This window comes from Hylobates moloch, unplaced genomic scaffold (assembly GCF_009828535.3).
Source record: "Hylobates moloch isolate HMO894 unplaced genomic scaffold, HMol_V3 SCAFFOLD_15, whole genome shotgun sequence".
NCBI classification, from domain to species: Eukaryota; Metazoa; Chordata; class Mammalia; order Primates; family Hylobatidae; genus Hylobates; species Hylobates moloch.
In genome coordinates this window covers 86,972,496-86,987,489 of record NW_026652290.1, presented here as the reverse complement: position 1 = coordinate 86,987,489, position 14,994 = coordinate 86,972,496, and the positions used below count along the sequence as shown (strand labels likewise).

Genomic DNA, 14,994 nt, shown 5'->3' with positions numbered 1-14,994 from the left:
CATTGCTACAAAGATACCTGAAAATGTGGAAACAGCTTTGGAACTGAATAATGGGCAGAGGGTGGAACAGTTTGCAAAGCTCAGAAGAAGACAGGAGGATGAGGAAATGTTTGGAATTTCCTAGAGACTTGTTTAATGGTTTTGACCAAAATGCTTATAGTGATATGGGTAGAGATGGCCAGGCTGCTGATGAGGTCTCAGATGGAGATGGGGAACTGGAGTAAAGGTAACTCTTGCTATGCTTTAGCAAAGAGATTGGTGGCATTGTGCTTCTGCTCTAGGGATCTGTTGAACTTTGACCTTGAGAGAAATGATTTCCGGTATCTGGCAGAAGAAATTTCTAAGCATCAAAGTGTCCAAGATGTGGCCTGGCTGCTTCCAAAAGCCTAACTCATCTGCATAAACAAAGAAATGACCTGAAACTGGAACTTATATTGAAAACGGAGGCAGAGCATAAAAAATAGGAAAATTTGCAGCCTGGCCATGGGGTAGAAAAGAAAAACCCATTTTCTGGGGAGAAATTCAAGCCCAATACAGAAATTTGCATAAGTAAAGAGGAGCCAAATATTAGCAGTCAAGACAATGGGGAAAATGCCTATAAGGCATTTCAGAGACCTTTGGGGCAGCCCCTCCCATCACAGGCCTGGAGGCCTAGGAGGGAAAAATCGTTTCATGGGGCCAGGCCCAGGGCCCTGCTGCTTTGTGCAGCCTTGGGACACGGCACCCTGCATCCCACCTGCTCCAGCTCCAGCTGTGGCTAAAAGGGCCCCAGATACTTCTCAGACTGCTGCTCCAGAGGGTGCAAGCCACAAGCCTTGGTGGCTTCCATGTGGTGTGAAGCCTGCAAGTACAAAGAGGGTAAGAGTTGAGGCTTGGGAGCCTCCACCTAGATTTCAAAGGATGTATGGAAAGGCCTGGATGTCCAGGCAGGAGTCTCCTGCAGGGGCAGAGCCTTCATGGAGAATATCTAATAGGGCAGTGCAAAGGGGAAATGTGGGCTTGGAGCCCCCACACCGAGTCCCCACTAGGGCACTGCCTAGTGGAGCTGTGAAAAGAAGGTCATCATCCTCCAGACCCCAGCTTGTACCATGTACCCGGAAAAGCCACAGGCACTCAACATCAGTCCATGAAAGCAGCCACAGGGGATGTACCCTGCAGAGCCACAGAAGCAGAGCTGCCCAAGGCCTTGGAAGCCCACCCCCTCCATCAGTGTGGCCTGGATGTGAGACATGGAGTCAAGATTATTTTGGAGCTTTAAGATTTAATGACTGCCCTGCTGGGTTTCAGACTGCATGGGGCCTGTAGCCCCTTTGTTGTGGCTGAGTTCTCCTTTCTGGAAAAGGAGATTTACCCAATGCCTGTACTCCCATTTTATCTTGGAAGTAGCTAACTTGTTTTTGATTTTACAGGCTCATAGGTGGAAGGGACTTGCCTTGTCTCCGATGAGACTTTGGACTTGGACTTTTAATTCTGGAATGAGTTAAGCCTTTGGGGGACTGTTGAGAGGGGATGGTTATATTTTACAATGTGAGAGGATATGAGATTTGGGAGGGGCCAAGAGTGGAATGGTATGGTTGGGCTTTGTGTCCCTACCCAACTCTCATATTGAACTGTGATCCCGAGTGCTGGAGGGAGGGTTTGGTGGGAGGTGATTGGATCACAGGGGTGGTTTCTTTTTTTAATTTTATTGTATTATTATTATACTTTAAGTTTTAGGGTACATGTGCACAATGTGCAGGTTTGTTACATATGTATGCATGTGCCATGTTGGTGTGCTGCACCCATTAACTCGTCATTTAGCATTAGGTATATCTCCTAATGCTATCCCTCCCCGCACCGAACAACAGTCCCCGGAGTGTGATGTTCCCCTTCCTGTGTCCATGTGTTCTCATTGTTCAATTCCCACCTATGAGTGAGAACATGTGGTGTTTGGTTTTTTGTCCTTGTGATAGTTTGCTGAGAATGATGGTTTCCAGTTTCATCCATGTCCCTACAAAGGACCTGAATTTATCATTTTTTATGGCTGCATAGTATTCCATGGTGTCATATGTGCCACATTTTCTTAATCCAATCTGTCATTTTTGGACACTTGGGTTGGTTCCAAGTCTTTGCTATTGTGAATAGTGCTGCAATAAACATACGTGTGCATGTGTCTTTATAGCAGCATGATTTATAGTCCTTTGGGTATATACCCAGTAATGGGATGGCTGGGTCAAATGGTATTTCCAGTTCTAGATCCCTGAGGAATCGCCACACTGACTTCCACAATGGTTGAACTAATTTGCAGTCCCACCAACAGTGTAAAAGTGTTCCTATTTCTCCACATCCTCTCCAGCACCTGTTGTTTCCTGACTTTTTAATGATGGCCATTGTAACTGGTGTGAGATGGTATCTCATTGTGGTTTTGATTTGCATTTCTCTGATGGCCAGTGATGATGAGCATTTTTGCATGTGTTTTTTGGCTACATAAATATCTTATCTTCTTTTGAGAAGTGTCTGTTCATATCCTTCACCCACTTGTTGATGGGGTTGTTTTTTTCTTGTAAACTTGTTTGAGTTCATTGTAGATTCTGGATATTAGCCCTTTGTCAGATGAGTAGGTTGCAAAAATTTTCTCCCATTCTGTAGGTTGCAAAAATTTTCTCCCATTCTGTAGGTTGCCTGTTCACTCTGATGGTAGTTTCTTTTGCTGTGCAGAAGCTCTTTAGTTTACTTAGGTCCCATTTGTCAATTTTGGCTTTTGTTGCCATTGCTTTTGGTGTTTTAGACATGAAGTCCTTGCCCATGCCTATGTCCTGAATGGTATTGCCTAGGTTTTCTTCTAGGGATTTTATGGTTTTAGGTCTAACATGTAAGTCTTTAATCCATCGTGAATCAATTTTTGTATAAGGTGTAAGGAAGGGATCCAGTTTCAGCTTTCTACATATGGCTAGCCAGTTTTCCCAGCACCATTTATTAATTAGGGAATTCCTTCCCCATTGCTTTTGTCAGATTTGTCAAAGATCAGGTGGTTGTAGATATGCAGCATTATTTCTGAGGGCTCTGTTCTGTTCCATTGATCTATATCTCTGTTTTGGTACCAGTACCATGCTGTTTTGGTTACTATAGCCTCGTAGTATCATTTGAAGTCAGGTAGCGTGATGCCTCCAGCTTTGTTCTTTTGGCTTAGGATTGACTTGGTGATGTGGGCTCTTTTTTGGTTCCATATGAACTTTAAAGTAGTTTTGTCCAATTCTGTGAAGAAAGTCATTGGTAGCTTGATGGGGATGGCATTGAATCTATAAATGACCTTGGGCAGTATGGCCATTTTCACAATATTGATTCTTCTAACCCATGAGCATGGAATGTTCTTCCATTTGTTTGTATCCTCTTTTATTTCATTGAGCAGTGGTTTGTAGTTCTCACAGGGGTGGTTTCTAATGGTTTAGTGCCATTCCCCCAATTTCTCAGGAAATCTGTTTGCTTGAAAGTGTGTAGCATCTCCTTTGCCCCTCTCCTGCTGCTCATGGCCTGTTTCCCCTTCACCTTCTGCCATGATTGTAAGTTTCCTGAGGCCTCCCCAAGAAGCAGAAGCCTGTACAGTCCACAGGAACCACGAGCTGACTAAACATCTTTTCTTTATAAATTACCCAGTCTCAGGTAGTTCTTTATGGCAAGGTAAGAATGGACTAATAGAGCACATCACTAGGGTAGCACAAAGGAGAAGGCCCAGAAGCAGAGGAGCGATAAACAGCTCATTTTTTTTGTCTTTCTCAATGTTTCTTGCTCACTCTCTGTTGTTCTCATCCATTTTTCATTTCATCCCATTTCCTCTTTTTTCCCTTTCATTTCCTCATTTTGGGACAGCAAGAGGTCATGTTCTTGCTGCCAACAGTTACGACATTTTCAGTAGTCATGACAGCCACAAAGCCAGGGCCGGACTTGTCCAGAAGTCTGATCTGCAGCAGGAGGGAGTCTGTAGTGTGCAGGGGGTCTCCAGCTGTCACTTAGATCCCAAGCTGCCCCTTCACTTTTAATTTTGCTGACGGTGGCTTTTGTCAAAGGCAATTTAAAATTTCGGGCTAGGTAGTCTAATCTGTCAATCTTTTCTTTACTTTATGGTTTCCAGGTTTGTGTCTTACTTAGGAGGGCCTTCCCAATGCTAAAATTATATATGTAAACAGATATACCACAATTGCCTGAACAGAAATTTGGGCAAGCTGGCACATTTGAAACAGGGCTGTCTCCTAAAATTTGGAACGTGTGGCTAGCATGCATATGTTTGGACTCTAGGATTTACTTTCTCTGGAAAAATCCGTCTAGCTTCCTAATTCACTGCCTCTGCCTCCCAGCTCCACCCTAGCCATTTCATCTTATGGTGGGGGAGCATTCAATTGCTAGGGCCAGAAACCTACTCAGAATAACTTAAGTAAATGGGGATTACTTGCACAGTGATAAGGGAATACTATGAAACCCCGTTTGAAGAATTGCACCTGGATCACTGAAGGGCTAGAGTCTGGAGCTGCTCTTCCTCCTCTCTTTCTCTCAGTTATCTTTGTCTCTGCTCCATTCTCTCCCCTCCGTCAAGCATACTCTGTTAGCACATGACCTTAAATGACTGTCTAACTCAATCCTTGAGCCCACAGAATCTTGTGAGTCCACAGAATCTTGTGAGTCTAGTACTCACAGATAAAAAAATGTCCTCAGGCTTTCTGCGTCCCAACTCCAAGTTCTAGATAAAGATGTCTGATTGGTTTAAGTGGGTCATGTCTAAAGTGGGTCTACTCCCAATTCAGTTATTGGTGGCCAGGGCCATGAGCCACATGGTTGCCCCTTGGGGTAGTGGGCAAGATAAAGTTCACAAAGAAGATGTGGTGGGGAGGAAATGACCACTGTAACTCTGGTCCAGTTCCCACACCCATATTGTGATTTTTACTCCCCTTCAAGTTTGCCCTTGATGTTGTCTCTAACTGAATTCTGTTTTCTCCCATGGTTAGATTTATACCAGATCCAGGACCTTTTAGGGAGGGCTGTGGTCCTGTCCCCTGGGGGAAGCTCTGATCTAAGACTGCTCCCTCATGGAAATTAAGGAGAAGGGGAAAGCCTAGGCTACAGATGGAGAAGGATGAGTCATTCCAGCAGCCATGGCCAAGGGAACTCCTGGAGATGTAGGGACTGTTTATGTGGCCACTCACCATCATGCAGGCCCCCAACGAGGGCGAGGCAAGGAAGGACATAGAAAGGCTGCTCAAGTGCATTTCTGGTTTTGCTTCCTACTGCAAACGACTCTTGTCATATGACTGGGGGAGTACGGTGGTGGCAATAAGCAGAAAAAGTTGAGTCTAAGAGTTGCTTTCTGAATTCTCTTATTAGGGTCAATGTAGTCTAACGAAGTTGACTTTTGAGAAAATAAATATTTTCTCTTTTCTGCGGCCAGACTAAGGATTTAGTGGTGAATGGTAGGTGGGAACATAGTGGGACTCTGACTGGTTATACGGCCTCTGTGTGGCTCAATTCTTTTATCTCTAAAAGAAAGAGAGAACTGTCTACCTGGTGAGAGAAGACGTTTTGGGAGCCCACTAAACTCTAACATAATGTTATTATACAGTAAGTTCTCACTTAATGTCATCAATAGATTCTTGGAAACTATAGTTTTGAGCAAAATGACATATAACAAAAGCATTTTTTTCTCATCAATGTTATAACAAAACGTTAAAGGAAGTGACATTATTTATGAACCTGCTGTATGTTGTTCTGCTTAAAGTTACAGATTCCAAGAACCTATCAATGACATTAAGTGAGGACTTAACTGTACTAGTATCATTTATAACTTATAAAGATGACTTAATTAATATACAAAATATGCAGATTTCATGTTACAGACCAGATAAATATGAATATTTTGTTAAAATGTCTCTCTTCTATACCAGTCTTCACCAACCTCCTCCCTCCAGAATATTCCTTTAGAATATAAAATGCCTCATCAACATGAGACAGCAGCAGGAAGCACCCATTTGTAGTAATCCTCTGTATGGAGGAGGCTGTTACATAACCACAAAGGCACAAAGCTGTGGTTTTGAGAACATCTTCCCACGCCAGTTCTAAGCATTGACCTCAACCCTGGTTGCTAACACAAGAATCGGCACTGGTGACTTTTGAGCCATCAATCATCCTTTCCTAACACATGATTCTTTTGGAAAAATATGTGAGATTGGAGATTACCTGTGATGGTTTGGATTTAGATTTTGCCTCAAGGTTTAGGCAATGGTAAACAGGCAGGAATTTAATAGGAATTAAGGTTATTTGATAATTCCTGGGCCACTGCAAATAGAAAGCGTTGGCAATTTTGTCATTTGGGCTGCCTCTGATTGAAGGCACAGGCCTGTTTCATGAAGTTCTGAAACATGAACTGGCTGTATCTGCGTCAAATTCAGTGGTAACCAGGTTAATAGCACTGATAACCATGTTCATTTTACAGGAAACACAAACACGAATCACTTGTTCTTACTTTTCTTTTACAGTGGTCCCAAATAGTCAAGACCCCCTGCTGGGAGAAGCTTCTATCCTGCTCTGTGGAAGAAATGGGCATGCCAGATGCCCGGAACATCAGAGGCTCACATTCCAGGTAGACCACCCTGGTTCTTCTCATCAGAATCAACTAGAGAGATGGGCTCCCTCTCCACCCCTACCCAGAGGCATTGGTCAGGCTGAAAGCAAAGACAATCCATTGCCCCCGGGAGAACTGGTCTTACTCTAAATCAGGGGCCTGCAAACTGTTTCTGTGAAGGTCGGGCCTGCGTGGGCCTTCCAGTCTGTCTCAGTTACTCAACTCTGTGATTTTCAAGCAACCATTAGACAGTATGTAAATGAATGAGCATGGCCCCATCTGGCCCTCCACCCACAGGCCATAGTTTGCTGACTCCTGCAAGAGTAAAACCCTTTATGAACTAGAGAGTTCCAGCCTTGAACATGGGTCCAGAAAATATGGGAAGGCAAACCTCACACATTTGTGGTTGTGTGCCTCCTAAGTGCTTTGTATCACTGTTGGCTTCCATTTCCTAGGAAGGGCCTTGGGCACCAACCATATGTTGACCCAGGGAGAAAAGGGCTTTTGAGAGTGAGAGTCAGAGAATGGGTACCTTGTACCCTTCAGAGCCCTCAGCTTTCAGATTGACACAGCAACAGATCATAGTGTCCTAAATTCTCTAGCTTAAAACATGGAGCCACACTTATCCTGCCAGGCTGGGGCCCCGGTTCTTGGATGGGGCTAGCAGCAGCCATGAGGAATGGGCATGTGGCTAGTACAGGAGACGGAATGCTAGGTGGCACTTGGTCAGCAACTTTCCAATATCATGTTTCTTAATTGTATCCCCAAATGTGTATTATCATCCTGTCTTAAAGAGAAGAAATATGAGTCTCTCCTGCCAGACAGAAGGTTCCAGGCAGCAGAAGCATGACCTTGGCATTATGGCAGACAGAGAGGTGTCCTTTTCTTGTGCCTTTCCTTCAACCTGCCTGACCCCGGCTCTGCTTTGCAGTGACCCATGCTCTCTTGACCACTTGTCTCCAGCAGACCTGTGATTTGTCCACCTTGCTCCATCCTGGGCTGGTGGAACTACCCCCTCTTTGGGGCTTCTCCTCCAGGGGTTCACCCAAGTTTAGAAAAGCAATAAAATAGCCAGCATGCAGACCAGCCTATCCTTTTAACAAATGTCTTTGAAGCTACCATGTTCTAAAACATTTTCAGCATGTTTTGAAGCTTTTTATTATTACTACAGGGAACACTCTGAAACTAATGCTATGGTTATAAGGAGCTCGGAGCCATCCCCAATATTATTCCATTTCCCAACAAGTTCAAGAAACAGAATCCAGGCACGTAGTATCTGAACAATGCCAAAAGATGCAACGAATACAGCAAAACTTCATGGTGTTAGAGACATGAAGGAGGTTGGAAATTACCCTCTAAGTTTGTTCTTTAGCTCATTATTTACTTTTAAAGTACTGCTTGTGCAGAACCCAAGGACAGCTGCACATTTATTGCACATTTATATTCACTGCTTCCTGATGACATTAAATGTAAACGCCTGCAGCAGGGTATTGGTAAACTGTCCGGGGGAAGTACAAATTAGAAAAAATACAAAATAGGCTTCCCTGAGCCCGTGAATTTACCATATCAGGAATATGTACGATACATTAATTAGTTCATTAGTAGGCTCCAAGACATTGCAGATGGTGGGGGGTGGGTAGGTTGGCAGGCACCACTGACTCAAAAGTTATTGTGCGTGGGACACTTTGCCAAACTCTGGGGCCTGTGTGGGTTGAGGCACATATATTGGGGCCTCCATCAGGGCTGGGTGCAGGCCAGGGCAGGACACAGTGGTCTGGAGCTGAGGAGTACAACGCACAACTCCACAGGAGCCTCAGAGTTTAGCACGTGTGCAGGGTAGTATGTTTGGGCAATGTGTGTCTGTCTGAGCGTCTTCTACAGTGAGAGCCTGGGGTCCCCAAGGAAGTAGGGTGATGGCAGCAGGGAAGAGCCAGAAATGCTAATCGGCCTTCAAAATTCAGCATACACTGGGGATAGCTTGATTCCAAGCATAGAAGCTAAAAGAAATGCAGTTCACCAAGGCATGGAGTTCAGGTGCCTTGTCCCAGGCCCTATGTAGCATTGAGACTTCCCTGAGGTCCTTTAAATGATGCAATTATCAAGCCCCTTTGAAGATCTTTTTTAAATGCTTTTTCTTGTTGCATTGTCTTTTTGTTTTCAAGGAAATACAGGTTCTTTGGTGAACTGTTTTATAACTACAGCATTTGCTGTAAGGAGGTGTACATATTCTCTTAGTGTAATAACATCAAGAAGCTGAAAGAAGTCAGAGATCTCTGGGAGGGAAATGGCTTCAGAATATGCCCCTCAGGCTGCCATAGATCTGACACCCCAGAAACATTTGGAAGACAGACTAGAGGTAGATTCCATAACTCAGGCTATGTGGCCTACCTGCTGCGGCTCCTATGGCCTTCTCTACTCCACTCCCCAAGTTGTGGCAGAAGAGCCGCTTCCAAATTGTCCTGGGTCTGATTAACCTCGGTATATTACAAGGCAGGGGGTTGTCAAAGGCCAGGATGTTCTTTGCTGTCTCTCCTTGTGCTGCAGTTGTTGAAACCTGGAGTACCAACCGGGATTTCAGACAGCTTGGAAAATGTCCTTTCTGGTTCTCCAACGGGGTCTCTTATTTGATGGGTAGCTGAGAAAGAGAGAGGCAAGGGGGCTTTAGATCTGGAAATCTTGATTATTCAGAGTTGATTGACTCATCTCTTCCCTGGAGTCAGCGACAGGCAAATTCACAATTTCACTCAATGCTTGCAAATCCCAACAGAGGTGAATAGCTCAAAAATGGCCAGTATTCTGGGCTAGAACCTGATGACAGAGAGAGATACAGAAGGAAAACAGTGTCCTTCCACAAAGTAGCAAAGACACATTGCCTTGGTGTCAACACACTTCTGCTGAAAGTTTGGTTATGCCACTTACAATGAAGTGACCTACTGCTAATTGTTAACTTCTCTGAGTCTCAATTTGCTCATCCATAAAAACAATGCCTCAGTGTTGCAGTGAAGGGTTACTATAAAGTGACCAGCAGGCAGCTAGACATAGTAAGTGGTTGGTGCAAAGTAGCTGCTGTTGGGATGCTTTTCATTCTGTTTAAGCACTCATCTAGAACTGATGTGCTATTAGATCTATTTGACTGTCCTGTGAACAAAAGATAAATTGTTTCCTAGGAGTATTTTATTTTTCTAAGCTAAACATTTGGTGCATAGGAGCTTACCACTTGCATTTATTTTTCTTGTTTTGTATAAAATAAACTGAAAAACTAGTTCTTTTTTGGCAGAATTTAATCATCAAACCTATTTTTAAAATGTTCTTTGTGTACTTTCTTTCCTTTTTGGAAAATTCCTTTTGGTATTTAGGAAAATGTTTAATTTTGTTCTAATGGTTACCTTTGTAGTACTCTTTATTACCTTTTTAAAAATTTTTTAATCTTTTACCCTCTGGTCTGTCAGTTTTAAATGTATCTTTTGGCTCCCTATTACTTACGGTGTAAACTCAATGATCTTATTCTACTTTCTTCTTTCTTACCCACTTCTCCCATTTTAAAAAGTGTACCATTTCTGTTCTGTTAGAAAATGCAGTGTTTAACTACCATTCTTATACCCATATCTCCAACCTTATATTAGTCCTAGATCTACATATGAAATGCGCACCTTCAATCCTCCTGCTGAAGTGTCCACACTCAGCTCTTAGTTGAATAAAGTACACTTAATTCTGCAGTGGATTCGTCAGGAAGGACACGTGACCACAGTATTCTTGTGTTCTTGCATCTTCAAAACTGTTTTTCTATATTGTTAATATTTGAAGAACAGCTCGGCTAGATATAAAGTTCTTGACTTGCATTTTCTCAAGCTTCTCAAAGTGCTGCTTCACTCACATCTCTATTTGTCTGTTGTTGTTGAGAAATCCAATGTCAGTCAAATCCTCTTCTCCTTTCAAGCTATTTTATGTTTCCTCCAAAAGGCCATATGGATTCTTTTCTTTGTCTTTAATGCTTAGCAGTTCTACTAGGATATGGCTCTGATATAATAATGCCAGGTCAACTTTTTCAAGTGAACCCTTTCACTTGTAGATTCAATTCCTGATTTATTTCCAGAAAGTTTTCTTGGGTTATAATTTTAAATAATAGTTATATTCCATTGTTTTGCTCTCCTCGTTCAAGAACTCCAGTTGGACATCCTTGGCCGGTCTTCGACTTTGATCACTTTCCTCTGACCTTTTTTATTTCTTTCTTTACCTCCCTTTTGCTCTCTTGTTTTTTCCTGCTTTTCTTCCTTGGCCGGTCTTCGACTTTGATCACTTTCCTCTGACCTTTTTTATTTCTTTCTTTACCTCCCTTTTGCTGTCTTGTTTTTTCCTGCTTTTCTTCCATGCCTTTTATTAAATTTCCACTTAAATTTATTCTCCCTTGGGCCTCATAATTTTGTCTACATTTCTGGTATGGTTTTGCCATTTTCTTTGATATTCTTCCTATGTTCAATGACTATCATTTCGTTTCTTCCTTTTCTTCTTTCTTGATCTATTTATGTTGCTGAGTTTTATATTTTTGATTCAGTTTTATATGTCTGATTCTTTTTATATATCTCCAAATTCTATTTTGAGGACAATTAATTTTTGTGGGAGTAGTATGTTACAATTTTCCTCAGCTCATTGTTCCCCCCACCACACCCTGCCCCTGAGGTGAGGGAGTATTTTCTTCAGCTGAATTACCTTGGTTCACTTTTTACAACAATTTTATTTGGATATGATTGCTATTTTTCTGTACCTCTTCATTCTGTGCAGAGAGTTCCTCATGTGACAGCAGCATCTCCTTTGAGTTGTGCCCTTTTCTGTGAAGCTTCTTTTATGGAAGATGTTGATGGTGAAGTTAGGAAGAAAAAGAAAGGGACTACTGTGTCTTTTTTCCTAGAAACATTAATTTTATCTTTTCTTTTTTCTTTCCTTTCACTGCTATTGCACCGAGGAATACCACCACTTCTCTGTATCTCATTCTTCCTAAGAAGCAGTGCTTCTCCAGGGCTGCCACTTCTGGGCCTCACTCATTTCAAATCTTTTCCCTGCAGCTGGTGGTGTGAACTGCCAAGTTCCAAATTGTGTAGAGCCTTTCTTAACTTTGTTGGGCTTTCTTTTGAGAGTGTGCATACCTTATGTAAGTCCTTAATGCCCTCTACTATTTTTGATACCATTCTTTAATACTTCCCTACTTCACTTTCCATACCCATAGGCTTGAAGCAGTAGGCAAAAGGTAACTGTTAGAATATGGTGCATTTTTCTACTTGCTGATAATTTACAGCTTGTAGTATTCTCCAATTCTTAGTAATGCTAAAGCCATAATGTTATTTTCTATTTTCACTCTTTTTAAGGGTTTTGTAAGTTGTATGGGGAGATTTGAAGTCAAGCAGCTGCCATCATTTTCCATTTCTGTTTGGTGTTCATTGAACTTCCTGGATTTGCATGTTGATATTTTTCATCAAACTTGGAAAAAATTTTGACTGCATATTTTTCAAAACTTTTTTTATCTCCAGTCTCTCTTTTTTATCTCAAATCTCTCTCTCCTCTTTTTCTGGGGACTTTAATTACATTCATATTTGAACCCTTAATACCATTTCACAGATAACAGAGACTACCTCTCTAGCCTTTCTTCTCTTAGCTTTAGTTTGGATAGTTTCTACTATTCTGCCTTCAAGTTCACTGATCTGATCTTTTCTTTTTCAATGTCCACTCCGCTGCTAAGCCCATCCAGTGAACTTTTTATTTGAGATATTTTATTGTTATTATCATTTGCATTTCTCTACTGAGAGTATCCATTTGTTTACTCATTATGTTTATCTTTTTATTTAAACCCGTAAACATATGCATAATGGCTGTTTTAAAGTCTTAGTCTATTAATTCCAACATCTCTGGGTCTGTTTCTATTTTTTGTTAATTTTTTTCCTTGATACAGGTAACATTTTGCTGCTACTTCAGATATCTAGTAATTTCTGATTGTGCGCTGGTTATTGTAAATTCTTGAAACTCCCTTCTCTTGGCTCCTGTGACACAATGATCTCTGGGTTTTCCTACTACTTCTTTGGGATTCTGTCCACCTTATTGAACACTCATTACCTTCTACTTGATTTTTAAATGTCATAGATCCTCATGGCTCAATCTTCTATTTTATATTTTCTCACATTACATTTTCTCTTTAGGCATTTTCATCTACACCCTATGCTTCAATCACCACCTATGCACTGATGATTCAAAACCATATAAATTCAGTTGAGACCTCCTCTCTAACTTCAGACTAATTGCTACTTGTTTCAATAACACATCTATCTCACTATGTCCAGAACCAATGTTGTGATTTCTCTGGCCTGCCTACATGTGCAAACACACACACACACACCCCCACAATATGAAATGGGAAACTTCTTCTAGTGATATAAATTTCAGTGAATTACACCACCATCACTTCAATTATGCATGTTTGAAATATAGACACCTTGACACCTCTCTCTTCCTCATTCCCCATATACATTCCATCTTGCAATTTTGTTGATTTTTTACTTCCACTTCTCTCCATTGCCATCTCTCTGCCTCTATCCAGTTTTTAGCTCCCACCACCTCTCACTTGCATTATGAAATAGCTCCAAATTTATTGTGCACATCTAATCTTGCCCTGCTACAATCCATTCTCCAAATCATTGCCAGCTTTACATTTTAGAAATGCAAATCTAATAATGCAAATCTAATTCATTCTCTCTCTGTATTTGTCTCTCTCCCTCTCTACGTGCACACACACACAAACACACAGTTTTAAAGAAGGCTAAATTGTTGTCCATTGCTTTTTGGATGAAAACAAAAATCATTAACATGGGCTGGTCCCTACCTGACTCATGTTACCATGCTTTCCTTGCTCTCTCCTATCCCTCTCTGTTGTCCTGGTCCTATCTGTTCTGGATTTCCTGGAGTGTATCTGCCTCTGGTCTTTGCCTGTGCTATTCCATCTGTATTAAATGGTCTTTTCTCTCCTCATCACCTCCTCCAAACCTGAAATCAATTGTCCTTTTCTGGGGGAGGCCGTCCCTGAATTCTTTGGCCAGTCAATCTCGCACTTATAACTCACATTGACACAATGCACCTCTCATTTGTAGTCCCTATAACATTTGTAATTTCACGTCTATTTCCATGATTCTTTCATTCAGGTACGACACCCCTACTGAATTATAACTGTCATGAAATCAAGAATTGTGTCTGTTTTGGCACACATATTTCCAGTATCAATCATACTGTAGATGTTCAATAGATATTTATTGAATCAGTGAATAATGAATAAAAAGTACTCTTCCATGATTCTTTTTTATACTCATGCTTAGCTCTCACTCTACCTTTCTAACAAATGGCCTAAGCAGAGAAGGATGCTAAAGGGGCTGCTAAGGCAGCAAGAAAATCAAGTAAGAGAAACAGAGTCAGTTGGTTCTTTGCACTTAGGAGTCTCAGAAGAATTTTTTGCTTCTGCCTTCAAAATTAAACTGGAATATTAAAACTGATCTTTTGGTCCCTGGAAGATGAAATACAAACCATCATCAAAAAGTATCTACTGTTGGGACTGGTGGCTCACTTTGTCCTTCCCTCCTGTAAGCCATGAGAAGGAATCAAAATGATTCTGTCATCAAGGGCGTCACAAATCCTGGATCTTCACCTGATTTTTAATGCTTCACGTCTAGCACAAGCACTTTCATTTTCAAGGGATTCCATACTATATTGGCTAGCCCCTGGCTGGGTTGGGATATAGTCATCTTGGTGGAATAGGATGAGCATGTGTAAGAGCGGGATATTGTTGGGCGCTGTATTGAAAAGAGTAACCCTGGGAAGGTGAGGATGATTATTAAGACCAACTCTGAAGCAATGACTGGTGACCAGAAATGAGTTGATGTCAGAAATTTCTACAGAGATGGTGATAGCTTATAAAGGTGAAAATCCAGTAAATAGTCTGGGGTTTAAAAACTCAAGTAAGGGAAGCAACAAGGGATGATGCAGAAATTATGTGTAGTAGAAAAGACAGATGTCGGGGTAGAAATACATCACCAGGCAAGTAAGGCCAAGTACGTGCCGATCTGGAACACAAGGCAGAATCTCTTTGGTAAGTTGGCTTTATTGGTTTTAGTCGTTTTTATCTATTCCTGATGCTCATGTGATATTTTCTCTGTTTCTTGGGTGAATTTTGGTATCTCAAACACATACAAGGAGAAAGACAGAACAGAAGTTCTTAGGTAGCTTTTTAGTAAGAGAAGTTCTTAGATTTTGTTTTCAGTAAGGAAGAAAAGTACTGGGAGAGACTGATCATTCCTTATACAAAGGCCTTCATTCCTCACGAAAATAGAACTTTCAGTCAAGAATTTGGTCCTTTAAAAAAGAAACAGGAAGAAAAG

At 41.5% G+C, this 14,994-nt stretch overlaps 1 long non-coding RNA gene across 1 annotated transcript in view; it reads right to left on the bottom strand.

Moving 5' to 3' along the window:
• Window positions 1–8,773: 8,773 nt before the first annotated feature.
• The window catches only part of LOC131381335 (uncharacterized), a 63,098-nt gene continuing 56,877 nt past the window's right edge, over window positions 8,774–14,994 (bottom strand). The window contains exon 3 of the long non-coding RNA XR_009210015.1: window positions 8,774–9,221. This is a non-coding gene — a long non-coding RNA (uncharacterized LOC131381335). The remainder of the gene's footprint in view (window positions 9,222–14,994) is intronic.